The 16,271-nt window shown below is 37.0% G+C and overlaps 1 protein-coding gene across 1 annotated transcript in view; it reads left to right on the top strand.

Annotated features, from left to right (window-relative positions):
- The window catches only part of AMELY (amelogenin Y-linked), a 333,671-nt gene that overhangs the window by 287,754 nt on the left and 29,646 nt on the right, over positions 1 to 16,271 (top strand). The gene's annotated exons all lie outside the window — the stretch shown is intronic.

Raw genomic sequence — 16,271 nt, 5'->3', positions numbered from 1 at the left:
GTTCACAGTAATGAATCTGCATAATGCATTGAATAATTTCTATCAAGAAAAAGCAAATCTTTAAAAGAGCCATCAGTGTTTCTCCTTATAAAAATCTCCCTCACTTCATCAGCCTTTCTTTTTTATTATTATTATATTTTAACTTCTGTGGTACATGTGCAGAATGTGCAGGTTTGCTACACAGTTATACATGTGTCACGATGGTTTATTGCACTCATCAACTCATCACCTACATTAGATATTTCTCCTAATGCTATCCCTCCCCTATTCCCCAACCTGACAGGCCCTGATGTGTGATGTTCCCCTCCCTGTGTCCATGTGTTTTCATTGTTCAAATACCACTTATAAGTGAGAACATGCAATGTTTGGTTGTCTATTCTTGTGTCAGTTTGCTGAGAATGATGGTTTCCAGCATCATCATGTTCCTGACAAGGACATGAACTCACCATTTTTTATAGCTGCATAGTATTCCATGGCATATATGTGCCACATTTTCTTTATCCAGTCTATCATTGATGGGCATTTGGGTTGGTTCCAAGTCTTTGCTATTGTGAACAGTGCCTCAGTAAACATATGTGAGCATGTGTCTTTATAGTAGAATGATTTATAATCCTTTGGGTATATTCCCAGTAATGGGATTGCTGGGTCAAATGGTATTTCTAGTTCTAGATCCTTGAGAAATCACCACACAGTCTTCCACAATGTATGAACTAATTTACATTCCCACCAACAATGTAAAAGCCTTTGTATTTCTCCACATCCTCTCCAGCATCTGTTATTTCCTGACTTTTTAATGATCACCATTCTAACTGGTGTGAGATGATATCTCATTGTGGTTTTGATTTGCATCTCTCTAATGACCAGTGATGATGAGCTTTTTTTCATGTTTGTTGGCTGCATAAATGTCTCCTTTTGAGAAGTGTCTGTTCATATCTTTTGCCCACTTTTTCATGGGGTTGTTTTTTTTTCTTGTAAATTTGTTTAAGTTGATTGCAGATTCTAGATACTAGCCCTTTGTCAAATGGATGAATTGCAAAAATTTTCTCCCATTCTGCATGTTGCCTGTTCACTCAGATGACAGTTTCTTTTGCTGTGCAGAAACTCTTTAGTTTAATTAGATCCCATTTCTCAATTTTGGCTTTTGTTGTCATTGCTTTTGGTGCATAAGTAGTGAAGCCTTTGCCCATGCCTATGTCCTGAATGGTATTGCCTAGGTTTTCTTCTAGGGTTTCCATGGTTTTAGGTCTTATGTTTAAGTCTTTAATCCATTTTGAGTTAATTTTTGTATAAGGTGTAAGTAAAGAATCCAGTTTCCACTTTATGCATATGGCTACCCAGTTTTCCCAATATTATTTATTAAATAGGAAATCTTTTCCCTCATTGCTTATTTTTGTTAGGTTTGTCAAAGATCAGATGGTTGTAGATATGTGGTGTATTTCTGAGGCCTCTGTTCTGTTCCATTGGCCTATATATCTGTTTTGGTACCAGTACCATGCTGTTTTTATTACTATAGCCTTGCAGTATAGTTGAAAGTCAGGTAGCATGATGCCTCCAACATTGTTCTTTTTGCTTAGGATTGTTTTAGCTATGCGCACTCTTTTTTGGTTCCATATGAAATTTAAAGTAGTTTTTTTCCAATTCTGTGAAGAAAGTCATTGGTAGCTTGATGGGGATAGATAGCATTGAATCTATAAATTACTTTCGGTAATATGGCAAATTTCATGATACTGATTCTTCCTCTCCATGAATATGGAATGTTTTCCCATTTGTTTGTGTCCTCTCTTATTTTCTTGAGCCATGGTTTGTAGTTCTCCTTGAAGAGGTCCTTCACTTCCTTTGTAAGTTGTATTCCTAGGTATTTTATTCTTTTTGTAGCAATTGTAAATCGTAGTTCACTCATGATTTGGCTCTTTGTTTCTCTATTATTGGTGTATAGGAATGCTTGTGATTTTTGCACAATGATTTTGTATACTGAAGTTGCTTATCAGTTTAAGGAGATTTTGGGCTGAGACAATGCGGTTTTCTAAATATACAATCATGTCATCTGCAAACAGAGACAATTTATCTTCCTCTTTTCCTAATTGAATAGGCTTTATTTATTTATCTTGCCTGATTGCCCTGGCCAGAACTTCCAATACTATGTTGAATAGGAATGGTGAGAGAGGGCTTCCTTGTCTTGTGTCAGTTTTAAAAGGGAACACTTCCAGTTTTTGCCCATTCAGTATTATATTGCCTGTGGGTTTGTCATAAGTAGCTCTTATTATTTTGAGATATGTTCCATCAATGCCTAGTTTATGGAGAGTTTTTAGCATGAAGGGCTGTTGAATTTTGTGGAAGGCCTTTTCTGCATCCATTGAGATAATCATGTAATTTTTGTCATTGGTTCTGTTTATGTGATGGAATATATCTTTTGCTTTGCATATGTTGAACCAGTCTTGTACCCCAGTGAAATAAAGATGTTCTTTGAAACCAAAGAGAACAAAGACACAACATACCACAATCTCTGGGACATATTTAAAGCAGTGTGTAGAGGGAAATGTATAGCACTAAATACCCACAGGGAAAAGCAGGAAAGATCTAAAATCAACACCTTAGCAACAAAATTAAAGGAACTAAAGAAACAACAGCAAACAAATTTGAAAACTAGAAGAAGATAAGAAATAACTAAGATAAGAGCAGAACTGAAGGAGATAGAGACACAAAAAACTCTTCAAAAAAATCAATGAATCCAGGAGCTGCTTTTTTCAAAGATCAACAATATAGATTGACCACTAGCCAGACTAATAAAGAAAAGAGAGAAGAATCAAATACATGCATTAAAAAATGATAAAGGAGATATTACCACCAATCCCACAGAAATATAAACTACCACAAGAGAATATCATAAATACCTCTATGCAAAAAACTAGGAAATCTAGAAGAAATGGTTAAATTCCTGGACACATACACCCTCCCAAGACTAAACCAGAAAGAAGTCGAATCCCTGTATAGACCAACAACAAATTCTGAAATTAAGGCAGCAATTAATATCCTATCTACCAAAAAAAGTCCGGGATCAGACGGAGTCACAGCTTAATTCTATTAGAGGTACAAAGAGGAGCTGGTGCCATTCCTTCTGAAAGAAACTATTCCAGTTAATAGAAAAAGAGGGAATCCTCCCTAACTCATTTTATGAGGCCAGCATCATCCCAATACCAAAACCTGGCAGAAATATAACAAAAAACAAAAGTTTCAGGCCAATACCCCTGATGAATATCAATGGGAAAATCCTCAAATAAATACTGCATGATATGTGAGATTTAATCCTGTCATTTGTTAGCTTGTAGTTATGTAGACTTGATAGTATAGTAGCTTTTTAATGTAATGTGATTAAGTGTGTTTTTGTGGTAATTTTATTTCCATGTATAACACTCCTTTACAGACTTCTAAGGCAGATCTGGTGGTAATAATTTCGGTCAGTATTTGCTTATTTGAAAAAGACTATAATTGTCCTGCATTTATAAAGTTTAGATTGTTGGAAATGGAAGAACATTCCATGCTCATGGGTAGGAAGAATCAATATCATGAAAATGGCCATTCTTGCCAAGGTAATTTATAAATTCAATGCTATCCCCATCAAGCCACCAATGACTTTCTTCATAGAACTGGAAAAAACTACTTTAAAGTTCATATGGAACCAAAAATAAGCCTGCATTGCCAAGTCAATCCTAAGCCAAAACAACAAAGCTGGAGGCATCACGCTACCTGACTTCAAACTATACTACAAGGCTACAGTAACCAAAACAGCATGGTACTGGTACCAAAACACAGATATAGACCAGTGGAATAGAACAGAGCCCTCAGAAATAATGCCGCATATCTACAACCAACTGATCTTTGACAAATCTGACAAAAACAAGAAATGGGGAAACAATTCCCTATTTAATAAATGGTGCTGGGAAAACTGGCTAGCCATATGTAGAAAGCTGAAATTGGTTCCCTTCCTTACACCTTATACAAAAATTAATTCAGGATGGATTAAAGACTTAAATGTTAGACCTAAAACCATAAAAACCCTAGAAGAAAACATAGGCAATACCATTCAGGACATAGGCATCAGCAAGGACTTCATGTCTAAAATACCAAAAGCTATGGCAACAAAAGCCAAAATTGACAAATGGGATCTAATTAAACTAAAAAGCTTCTGCACAGCAAAAGAAAGTACCATCAGAGTGAACAGGCAATCTACAGAATGGGAGAAAATTTTTGCAGTCTATCCATCTGACAAAGGGCTAATATCCAGAATCTACAATGAACTCCAACAAATTTACAAGAAAAAAACAAACAAACCCATCAAAAAGTGGGCAAAGGATATAAACAGACACTTCTCAAAACAAGACATTTACACAGCCAAAAGACACATGAAAAAATGCTCATCATCACTGGCCATCAGAGAAATGCAAATCAAAACCACAGTGAGATACCATCTCATACCAGTTAGAATGGTGATCATTAAAAAGTCAGGAAACAACAGGTGCTGGAGAGGATATGGAGAAATAGGAACACTTTTACACTGTTGGTGGGACTGTAAACTAGTTCAACCATTGTGGAAGTCAGTGTGGTGATTCCTCAGGGATCCAGCACTAGAAACACCATTTGACCCAGACATCCCATTACTGGGTATATACCCAAGGGATTATAAATCATGCTGCTGTAAAGACACATGCACACGCATGTTTATTGTGGCACTATTCACAATAGCAAAGACTTGGAAGCAACCCAGATGTCCAACAATGATAGACTGGATTAAGAAAATGTGGCACATATACACCATAGAATACTATGCAGCCATAAAAATTGATGAGTTTACGTCCTTTGTAGGGACATGGATGAAGCTGGAAACCGTCATTCTCAGCAAACTATCACAAGGACAAAAAACCAAACACCGCATGTTCTCACTCATAGGTGGGAATTGAATAATGACAGCACATGAACACAGGAAGGGGAACATCACATACCGGGGCCTGTTGTGGGGTGGGTGTAGGGGGAGGGACAGCATTTGGAGATATACCTAATGTTAAATGACAAGTTACTGGGTTCAGCACACCAACATGGCACATGTATACATATGTAACTAACCTGCATGTTTTGCACATATACCCTAAAACTGAAAGTATAATAAAAAAATCAAATAAATAAAAAATATAAATAAAAAATTAAATTAAATTAAAAAGTTTAGATTGTTGGAATATAAATTTTGGGGTTGGATTTTTTCTTTAAGTACACTAAATATAGGCCCCCAACCTCTTCTGGCTTGTAATCTTTTTGCCAAAAGTTCTGTTGTACTGTTAAAGATCCCTTTGTATGTGACCTGCCCCATCTCTCTAGTTACCTTTAATACTTTTTCTTTCACATTGGCCATGGAGAATCTGATATGAGCCTTGAAGATACTCATGTTGTAAAGTATCTTGCTGGTTTCTCTGCATTTCCTGGATTTGCATGTTGACCTCTCTAACCAGGTTAGAGAAATATTCATGAACAATATTTGAAATATGTTTTTTCAAGTGACTTTGTTTCTTTTCCTGTCTTCTTGGATGCCAGTGAGTCACAGGTTTGGTCTCTACATAATCTCATATTTCTTGGCATCTTTATTGATTTTTAAAATTCTTCCTTTTATTCATTTTCACCTGCTTGAGTTGATTTGAGGAATTAGTGTTCAAGCTCTGAGATTCTTTCATCAATTTGATCTATTCTGCTGCTGATATTTGCAATTGCATTATGAAATTTGTGAAGTGTTTTCCAGCTCTGGCACATGTCTCGTTGTTTATTAAAATGGCTATTTTGCACCAGGTGCGATGGCTCATGCCTGTATTCCCAGCACTTTGGGAGGCCAAGGCAGGCAGATCACGAGGTCAGGAGTTCAAGACCAGCCTGGATAATATGGTGAAACCCCATCTCTACTAAAAAATGCAAAAATTAATCAGGCATGGTGGCACATACCAGTAGTCCCAGCTACTTGGGAGGCTGATACAGGAGAATTGCTGAAACCCGGGAGTCAGAAGTTGGAGTGAGCCAAGATCACCCCACTGCACTCCAGCCTGGGTGACAGAGCAAGATTCATCCCAAAAAAAAAAAAAAAGAAAAAGCCTATTTTGTCTTTCAGCTCCTGTATTATTTTATTGGGGTCCTTAGATTCCTTAGACTGGGCTTCAACTTTGTACTAAATCCAGATAATCTTCATTGCCATCCAGTTTCTAAATTTCATATCTGCCATTTCAACCATTTCAGCCTGCTCAAGAACCATTGAGCTGGTGCAGTTTGGAGTTAAGACAACACTTTGGCTTTTAGAGTTACCAGAGTTTTTGTGTTGATATTTTGTTATCTGTGTGGACTGACTGATGTTCCTTCAATGTTTGACGTTGCTGTCTTTTGGATGGAATTTTTTGCTTTTATGTAATTTGATGTCTTTGAGGGTTTAACCATGGCATAAATTGAGTTAAGTTGATTGGCTTTTCTTCTGGATGATTTTAGGAGGCTAAGGCTCACCTCAGCCTGGGCTGTGTGTTCTGATCCTGGAGGCCTGAGACTAAGCTTGTTACTTTTTTCTCTCACTCTCAAAGTTAAGCACCTGCTGGGCTGGAGGGGCTGAGGTGTTTCCAGTCAACTGACTATAACAATCCAATGGATGTGCCAGCAAAAGTGCTTTAGGGTGGCTTTGACAATGGGGTGGACTTTGACAAAGGGGGAATGGGCACTGTCTCTGCACACATGCATATGGCAGCACTGAGCAGGAGTCGGTCCTGTGCACGTTCATGTCCTAAACCATTGTACATTCCGCAGGGCAATTCTTTTTTTCCTTTTTTTTTTTTCTGAGATGGAGTCTTGCTCTGTCACCTAGGCTGGAATGCAGGGGCACAATCTAGGCTCACTGCAACCTCTGTCTCCTGGGTTCAAGCGATTCTCCTGCCTCAGCCTGTGGAGCAGCTGGATTACAGGCACCGGCCACCAAGCCCAGCTAATTTTTGTATTTTTTAGTAAAGATGGGGTTTCACCATGTTGGCCAGGCTGGTCTCGAACTCTTGACTTCAAGTTATCCACCAGTCTTGACCTCTCAAAGTGCTGGGATTGCAGGTGTGAGCAATTGCATCAGGGCAGCATGGCAGTTATTTATTTATTTATATTTTAATGCCACTTTTTTGTTGTTGAAAAGTTGGCGAATACTACAATGAGGCTTTTCTGGAGATCTGAAACTACTCTATCTTCAGAGCTGTTGCTGCTACTTCTTCTGAGCTTTTTTTTCTCATCTTGTGACTTTTCTAAGCTGTTTTTGTGAAGTCTTATTCTTTGTCATGTGAGACCATTGAAGTCTGTGTTACATTAGCTTAGTGTTCTAGTGATTTGACATTATTACTTTAAACACCTGAAGCTGAAAATAAAAAGGGAAAAAATAAAGGTGAAGAAAAAGTGAGTAAACATCTCTGTCTTTGCAGATTTCACATTGTTGCATTTAGCCTAGTCATTTACAAATCTCCCTATTTTTTCACTCCTGCATGAGTAGTGCTTGAAAGTGAGCCAGATGTGAAAGCTCACAGTTTTCTCAAGTTTTTTTTTTTTTTTCTGAACATGCATTCACCACAAGGGATATGCATAAACTTTTCAAATCTGATATACACAGAAGTTTTTATTAACTTTTCCAACCTCCTCCCTTCTAGGCTTTTCAGTCTGTATAATGCTCATTTTCACTTGCCTTGGGAAATGTGGCTAATATTAATTATTTAAATGCTTTCTGTTGAAGATACAAAAAAAACTGTGCCATTCCTCAAACTATTCCAAGTTGAGTGAGGCAAGGGTAAGCTCTTCCCTCAGTCCTTCACATAGTAGCCAGAGAGGTCACAATCCAAAGCAAAAATTGTTTGTGAATTAGGTACATAATGCTTCCTCTGGCACTAGCAGCTTGTCCTCATGGATGTCACTAAACTTGGATATGGAGATCATGGGTAGATGATTTAAATTCCAAAGTACTCTGTTATCAAAAAGTAGTTTCTTTTTATTATTCCTCTGCCTCCAGGTGTTACAAATTTTGGGATATATTCCAAACTGAAAAAGTTTGTCCTGATAGTGTTTGCCAACGTTTCAGAATGAACAGAGCTGTGAGGTTTCCTACATATTTTCAGTGATACTTTACCTTATTATTTTATTTTACTTTTAAAATAACTGATTGAGATAAATTACATAATATAAAATGAAGCATTTTAAAGTGAATAGTTTCATGGCACTTAGTTCATTCCAATGTTCTGCAAACATCATATTTACTGAGTTCCACAAATTTCCATCCCCAGAAGATAAAACATTATACTCAGTAAGAAGTTTCTCCTTATTTATTCCTTTTATCCAGTCTCTGGCCAATCTACATCTTGTATCTATGCATACACATATTTTAGATATTATATATAATTAGAAACATACAATGCATGATTATGTCTGGCTTCTTTTACTAAGGATAATATTTTACAAATTCATCCATGTTGTCATATATATAAATTCTTTATTCCTTTCTGTGATTCAAATCTATTCCATTTAACAAATAATCCACAATTTGGTTATTTATCCTGTGATAAATGGTCAGGGTGGGTATCCTTATCTTTTTCCCAATCTTAGAAGAAAAACTCTCAGCTTTTCATGGTTATGTCAACTGTAAATATGTCATACATGGTTTGATAATATTGTGGTACATTCTTTCTATACTAATAAATATTTTCTTGAAAATCTGTTGAATTTTTACCATTCTCTGTTTCTTTTGAGATGTTATCTGTAATTAACCCTTCATTCAATAAATGTGATTTGTCACATTTACTGATTTCTGTATATAGAACTATTTTTGCATCTCAAAAAATAAATCACACTCGATCATTGTCTTGATCCATTTAACGTGCTGTGGAATTTGATTTGCTAGTTTCAGGACTTTTGCATTCATGTTTATAAAGAATGTTAGCCTATAATTTTATTTTGTGTCCTTGTCTTTGATGCTAGGGTAATCAGTGTCTCATAAAATACGCTTGGATTTGCTTTCTTCTCTTGAATTTTTTTGAAGACTTTTAAATAAGGATTGGTGTTATTTCTTCATAAGTGTTTTGTTAAATTACCCATTGAGGCCATTAGGCTCTTGATTTTTCTTTCTTAGGTCATTTTTTTGATTCCTTATTTTCTATTGGTGTTTAGGTTATTATCTACCTCATTATTCAAGGTTGACAGGTCATATGTTTCCAGGAATGTATCCATTTCTTCTAGACTATCCAATTTGTTGGTATATGGCTGCTAATAGTAACCTCTTATAAGCCTTTGTATTTCTGTGGTATCATTTGTAATGTCTCCTCTCTCATTTGTAATTTTATCTGAGTGTTTTCTTTTTTTCGTGGTCTGCTAAAGCTTTTTAAATTTTGTTTTTCTTTAAAAAAACTAATTTTTAATTCTATTCATCTTTTCCATTGTTCTTTTAAAAATTTCATTTGTTTCTGCTCTAATCTTTATTACTTTTTTCCTTCTGCAGACTTTGTGCAGACTTTTATTCAGTCTTCCTAGTTCTAGACATAAAAAGTCAGGTTTTTAATTTGAGATATTATTTTTGAATGGATATGTTTATTAGTATATATTTCCCTAGAAACACTTATGCTAAATTTTATAAGCTTTGGTACATTATGCATCTATTTGTGTTGCAATTAAAGGATACCAGAGACTGCATAATTCATAAAAATAGAAGTTTATTTGGCTCACAGTTCTGAACACTGTGTGAGAAGTGTGACACTAGCACCCGCTTCTGGTGAGAGCCTTAGGGTTGCTGCCATTCATGACAGTAGGTGAAGGGGAGCTAACATTAGAACATGGCAAGAAAAAGCAAGAGTTGGGGAAGAGGGGCCGGATTCTCCTTAACAATCAGATATCAGAAGAACAAAGAGAGTAAAACTCGTTCATTACTGGCAAGGATGGCACAAAGACATTCATTAAGTGTCTGCTGCGTGACACAAATATCTCTCACCAGGCCCTACCTTCAACATTGGGAGTCAAATTTCAACAGGAAATTTGGGACAAATATCCACACTATATCACTGTGTTCCACTTTTGCTTGTCTCAAAATATTTTTAAATTTTTCTTTTCTTTTCTTTTCTTTTTTTTTGACCTAATGTCTGGCAAAGAGTATGTGGTTTAACTACCACATATTTGAAATTTTTCTAATTTTCTTTTCATTTTTCTGTATCTAATTTCACATTACTGTGGTTGGAAGAGAATCTTGATATAATTTCAATCTTCTTGAATCTGTTAAGATTTATTTTATTGTCCAACTTAAGATCTATTTAGGACAATGTTCTGTGTGTTCTTGGAAATACATTGTATTCAGCTGCTGTAAATAGAGTGCACATATCTGTTAGGTTTATTTGGTCTATAGTGTTAAGTCTACTATTTACTTACTGCTGTCTGGATAATATACCTTTGTTTTTGCTTGTAATTAGACATTTATGGCTTTTTATGTTTCAATTCACTTTATCTATTTATTTCTTTTTTAAATTTTATTTTAGGTTTCAGGGGTACATGTGCAGGTTTGTAATATAGGTAAATTGTGTGTCATGGGTGTTTTGTGTACTGATTGTTTCATTAAAAGGTAACGAGTATACTCTTCAATAGGTAGCATTTAAATTCTCTCTTTCCACCCTCCACCCTGAAGTAGGCCCTTGTGTCTGTTGTTCCCCCTACCTCGCTTTTTTGGAAACAGAATCTTGCTCTGTCATCCAGGCTGAAGTGGAATGGCACAATCTGGACTCACTGGAACCTACAGATACTGGGATCAAGTGATTCTCTAAGCTCAGCCTCTAAGCAGCTGGAACTACACGCGTTCACCTCCACGCCTGGCTAATTTATTTTTTATTTTTTGTAGAGATGGGGTTTTGCCATGTTGCCCAGGCTGATCTCATACTTCTGGGCTCAAGTGACCCACCTGCCTTATCCTCTCAAAATGCTTTAATTACAAGTTGTGAGCCACTGTGCCCAGCTTATTGTTCCCTTGTGTTCATATATACTCAAAATTTAGTCCCCCCTTATAGGTGAGAAAACATTATTTTTGGTTTTCTGGCTTCTTGTTAGTATGCTAAGGATAATGGCCACCAGCTCTTTTCAGGTTGCTGCAAAGGACACGATCTTGTTCTTCTTTTTATGGCAGTATAGAATTCAATGATGTATATGTAATACCATATTTTCTTTATCCAGCCTACTATCGATGGGCATTTTGACAGATTATCCATGTCTTTACTATTGTGAATAGTGCTGTGATTAATGCATTTCTGCATTTGTCTTTATAGCATAATGATATTTGGGGAATTATACATCCAATAATGGGACTGCTGAATTTAATAGTAATTCTGCTTTGAGCTCTTTGAGAAATAACCAAATTTTTTTCTGTAGTGGATGAACAAATTTACATTCCCAGAAACAGTGTGTACCTGTTCTCTTTTCTCCACTACCTCACTAGCATGTTATTTTTTGACTTTTTTAACAGTAGCCATTCTGATTGGTGTGAGATGGTATCTCATTGTGGTTTTGATTTGCATTTCTCTAACAACTAGTGATACTGAGCATTTTAACATGTACTGGTTGGCTGCATGGATGTCTTTCTTTTAGAAGTAACTATTTATGTACTCTGACCACTTTTTAATGGAGTAGGTTTTTTTTATGGGACTTTTTTTAAGTTACTTAGAGAATCTGAATATTACCTTTAATTCATCCTGAGTTGAGTTTTTGTATATGGTGAAAGGAAGGAATAATCCAGCTTCCATCATCTGCATATGCATATGAAGTTATCTGGCACTATTTGTCAAATAGAAAGTCTTTTCCCCATTGCTTGTTTTTGTCAACTTTGTCAGAGATCAGATGGCCATAGTGGTGCAGCATTGTTTCTGGGTGCTCTATTCTGTTTCATTGGTCTATGTGTCTGTCTTCATACCACTATCATGGAATTTTGGTTACTATAGCTTTATAACGTTGTTTGAAATCAGATAATGTGAGGACTCCAACTTTGTTCTTTTTTGTTTGGGATTGAAATTGCCTCTTTTTTGTTTGGGATTGAAATTGCCTCTTTTTTGTATGAATTTTAGAATAGTTTCTTTTTCTAATTCTGTAAAGAATGTCATTGGTAGATTTATAGAAATAGCATTGAATCTGTAGATTGCTTTGAACATTATGGCCACTTTAACAGTACTAATTCTTCTTATTCATGAACATTGAAAATTTTTCTATTTTTTTCATTTCTGATTTCTTTGAGCAGTGTTTTTTACTTCTTGTTATAGCAATTTTTCATCTCTGATTAGCTGTATCGCTAGGTATTTTATTATTTTTGTGGCAATCATGAATGAGATTGCAATCTTGATGTGTCTCTCAGCTTGGATATTGTTGGTACACAAGAATGCTACCAATTTTTGTACATTGAATTTGTATGATGATACTGCTGAAGTTATTTGTCAAATCAAGGAGCTTTCAAGCAGATATTATGGGATTTTCTTGGTATATAAATATATTGTCTCTAAAGAGACATATTTTGACTTCCTCTTTCTATTTAGATGCCTGTTTTTTCTTTCTCTTGCATGATTACTCTGATGAAGATTTTCAGCACTAACTTTAATAGGAGTAGTGAGAGAGAGCATCCTTGTTTTGCTCCTGGTTTGAAGGGAATTGATTCCAGCTTTTGCTCATTCAACATGATGTTGGCTATTGTTTGTTCACAGAGAGTTCTTTTATTAAAAAAAAAAAAAAACTTACTGAGGATTGTTTTATGTCCTATTGTGTTGTTGATATTAGATTATTTGTCATGTGCAGATGAGGAACTATATATTTTGTTGTGTTTAGGTCAAGTGTTCTGGTGATATCTATTTTGACTAGTTGGTCAAGTGTTGGGTTCAAATCCTGAATATCTTTGTCAGTTTTCTGCCTCAGTTGTCTGTCAGTGGAGTGTTGAAGTCTTCGGTATTATTGTGTGCGTATGTAAGTCACTCTATAGGTCTCTACAAAAACTGCCTAGGAATCTGGGTGCTTCTGTGTTGGGTGAATATATATTTAGGTTAGCCCTTGTTGTTTAATTGAGATGTTTTCCATTATGTAATGCCCTTTCTTGTCTTTTCTGATTGTTATTGGTTTAAAGTCTGTTTTGTCTGAAACTAGAATAGTATCCTCCACTTTCTCCTGTCTTCCACTTGCTTGGTAAATTTTTCTCCATCCTTTTACTTTAAGCACATATATGGGTGTCATTACATGTGAGATGGGTCTATTGAAGACAACATACTATTGGGTCTTGCACCTATTCACCATGTCACTCTGTGCCTTTTAGTTGGAGCACTTATTTCATTTACATTCTAGCTTAGGATATGTGTGGATCTGTTCCTGTCATGTTGTTAGCTGGTTATTATTCAAACTTGTGTGGTCGCTTTATAATTTCAATGGTTATGTACTTAAGTGTGTTTTTCTAATGGCTGGCAATGGTCTTTCCTTTCCATTTTAGTATTGTCTTCAGAACACTTGTAAGATTGGTTGAGTGGTAACAAAGCTCCTTAGTATTTGCTTTTCTGAAAAGAGATCTTATTTCCACTTCACTTATGAAAGAAACTTAGTTTGGCTGGATATAAAATTATTGGTTGGATATCATTTTCTTTAAGAATGTTGAATAGGGGTCCTCATACTCTTCTCATTTTTAGGATTTATGCTCAAAGATCCACTGGTAGTCCAATAAGTTTCCCTGCCCCTTCTCTCTAGCTGCCTTTAACATTTTTCCTTTCATTCAACCTTCAAGAATTTGATAACTATGTATCTTGGGAGTTGTCTCATCATTTAGTATTTCACAGGTGTTCCTGAATTTGAAGTCTGGCCTCTCTAGAGAGGTTGGGAAAATTTTTAGGGATGACATTTTAAAGTTTGTTTACCAAGTTGCTTTCTTTCTCTTCCTGTCTTTCAGATTTCCTCTTTACATAATCCCATATTTTTTATAGGTTTTGTTCATTCTTCTTTATGTATTTTTACATTTGTGTCTGAGTTATTTCAGAGAACAGATCTTGAAGCTCTGAATTTCTTTCCTCAACTTAGTCTGTTCTGCTGTTAATACTTGCATTCTGAAACTCTTCACGTGAGTTTTTCAGTTCTATGATCTTGGTGTGTTTCTTTCTTAAAGTTGTCATTTTGTTTTTCATCTCCTGCATGGCTTTAGTATATTCCTTAAAATCACTGGATTGGGTTTTGACTATTTCCTTGGTTGATGAACTTTGTTTCTATCCATATTCTGCATTCTATTCCCATCATTTCAGCCTGGTTAAATGCCATTGTTGGGGAACTAATGCAATTGTTTGTAGATAAGAAAACTCTCTGGCTTTTTGAGTTGCCAGAGTTCTTGTGCTGGTTCTTTCTCACCTGTGTAGGTTCTTTCTCATCTGTGATGTTCCTTCAATCTTGGAAGTAGTTGTCCTTTGAATGAGGTGTTTTAATTTATTTTGTTTTGTGTTTGCATTTATCTTTAGCTTTTACCTTTCTCTGTGTTCTCATGGGTTTAATTAAGGTGGGTCCCGTCATCTGGCTTAGATTCTAGTCTGCTCCTGGGTTGTGGATTAGCCCCCTCTAATTATTGTTTCTGTGCCTGGGTTTCTTTTGTTGGGCAGTCTGTTCTACAGTGTTCCCCAAGGCAGGGGCTGGAGTTGGTGAGAAGCCTTGTTTTTGCCCAGTCAACCCTGATCTGCTGTCTGTGTGCTTCCCAGGGAAACATGGGGCTGCACCTGCTCACAAAGTTCAGGTAGAAGCAGGATTGCTTGGTTGGCAGCTGTAGTGGGTGTGGCCTGTCTGGCTAAGGGAGTTAGGGGGTGGGTGAAGTTGACCATCTTTCTGTCTGGGTGTTTTCAGGGCAACAGAAAGCTGCCCTCTTTGGCATATTCAGGCAGAAGTACGACTGCTTGGCTAGAAGTTCTAGTAGGTGTGGCTCATCTGGCTGTCAGTGGTAAGGGTGTGTGAAAATGCTCATCCTGACATCTAGGTGCTTCCTAGGATATCAGAAGGCTACACCTGGCAGCTGAGTTCCCATAAAAGCAGGGCCTATGAGCTGGAAGATTTAGGAAGTGTTGCCTGCCTGGCTATCAGCAGTGGGTTTGGATAATGTTGCATGCCATGCTGTCTAGGTGTCTAAGAGTAACAGAAGGCTGAACTTTCCAGCTAATTTATACCAAATTAGAACTGCAGAGCTAGAAACCCTAGTATGCCTTGCCTGCCTGGCTACCAATGGTGGTCAATGGGGTCACATGCCCTGCCATCTGGGTGATTTCCAAGATGCATCCTCTGGCTGAGTTTACACAGTAGTGGGGCCACTGGGCTAGAAGCTCTAGCAAGTGTTTCCTGCCTGGCTACCAGTGGAGGGAATGGGTGGAGTGATCAGCTGAGTTCAGGGCAAAGTGAGACCACTGGGTCATAAGCCATGAGTTCCAACTAGCAAGTGAGAGTAGAGCAATGTTATCGCCCCCAGACACTGCAACTGTGGCCTTTACTGGGGCTATGGCATTGTTGCTGGTCTGATCCAGGGCCCAAGGCTTGTACAGATCCCCTTGGATTTGAGAGTTGCACCTGTAAAACATCTGCAGTGCTCTTGGCTTTGGTCTAGTGGCACAGTGGGGGAGGTGTGAGGAAAGGCACAGATCCCTGTGGAGAGCACGGATAACACTGGGCTGCCATGCACTCAACCTTTCTTGTGCTGGAGAGATTCTCCTGGCTCCATGCTGAGCCCTGACAGGCTGGTTCCCAGCTTCACTCCTCCTCACTCTCTGTATCCTTCTGCTGCCTGCTGGATCATGATGTGGCTTCTCAGATGCTCAGCCTACAGGGTTGGTGTTCATTAAACTCCAGAACCTCAAAATAGTTACATCTGAGAGATTCTGCCTGTGCAACTATTGTCTAAATGGGGAAACAAATTTGTTGCTTCCTACTTTTCTGTCTGAGAATCCTTTCCTTTTCATTTCATGTAAGCAGAAATTTAACTACTGTACAGTCATGAATCATTTAACATTGCAGATACATTCTAAAAATTTCATCGTTAGGCAACTTTATAATTGTGTGAACATCATAGAGTGAACTTACAGTATATGCACACCTAGGCTGTATGGCATAGCTCTTAGGATACATATCTGTATACTATGCTGCTTTGCTAGATATTTTAGGGAACTGTGACACAATGACATTTGTACATCTAAACATAACTACACAAAGGATGGGTGCAGTAAAAATATAGT

The sequence above is a fragment of the Pongo abelii genome, chromosome Y (assembly GCF_028885655.2).
Source record: "Pongo abelii isolate AG06213 chromosome Y, NHGRI_mPonAbe1-v2.0_pri, whole genome shotgun sequence".
NCBI lineage: Eukaryota > Metazoa > Chordata > Mammalia > Primates > Hominidae > Pongo > Pongo abelii.
The sequence above is the reverse complement of the archived record's forward strand: the minus strand, read 5'-3'. Positions and strand labels throughout refer to the sequence as shown.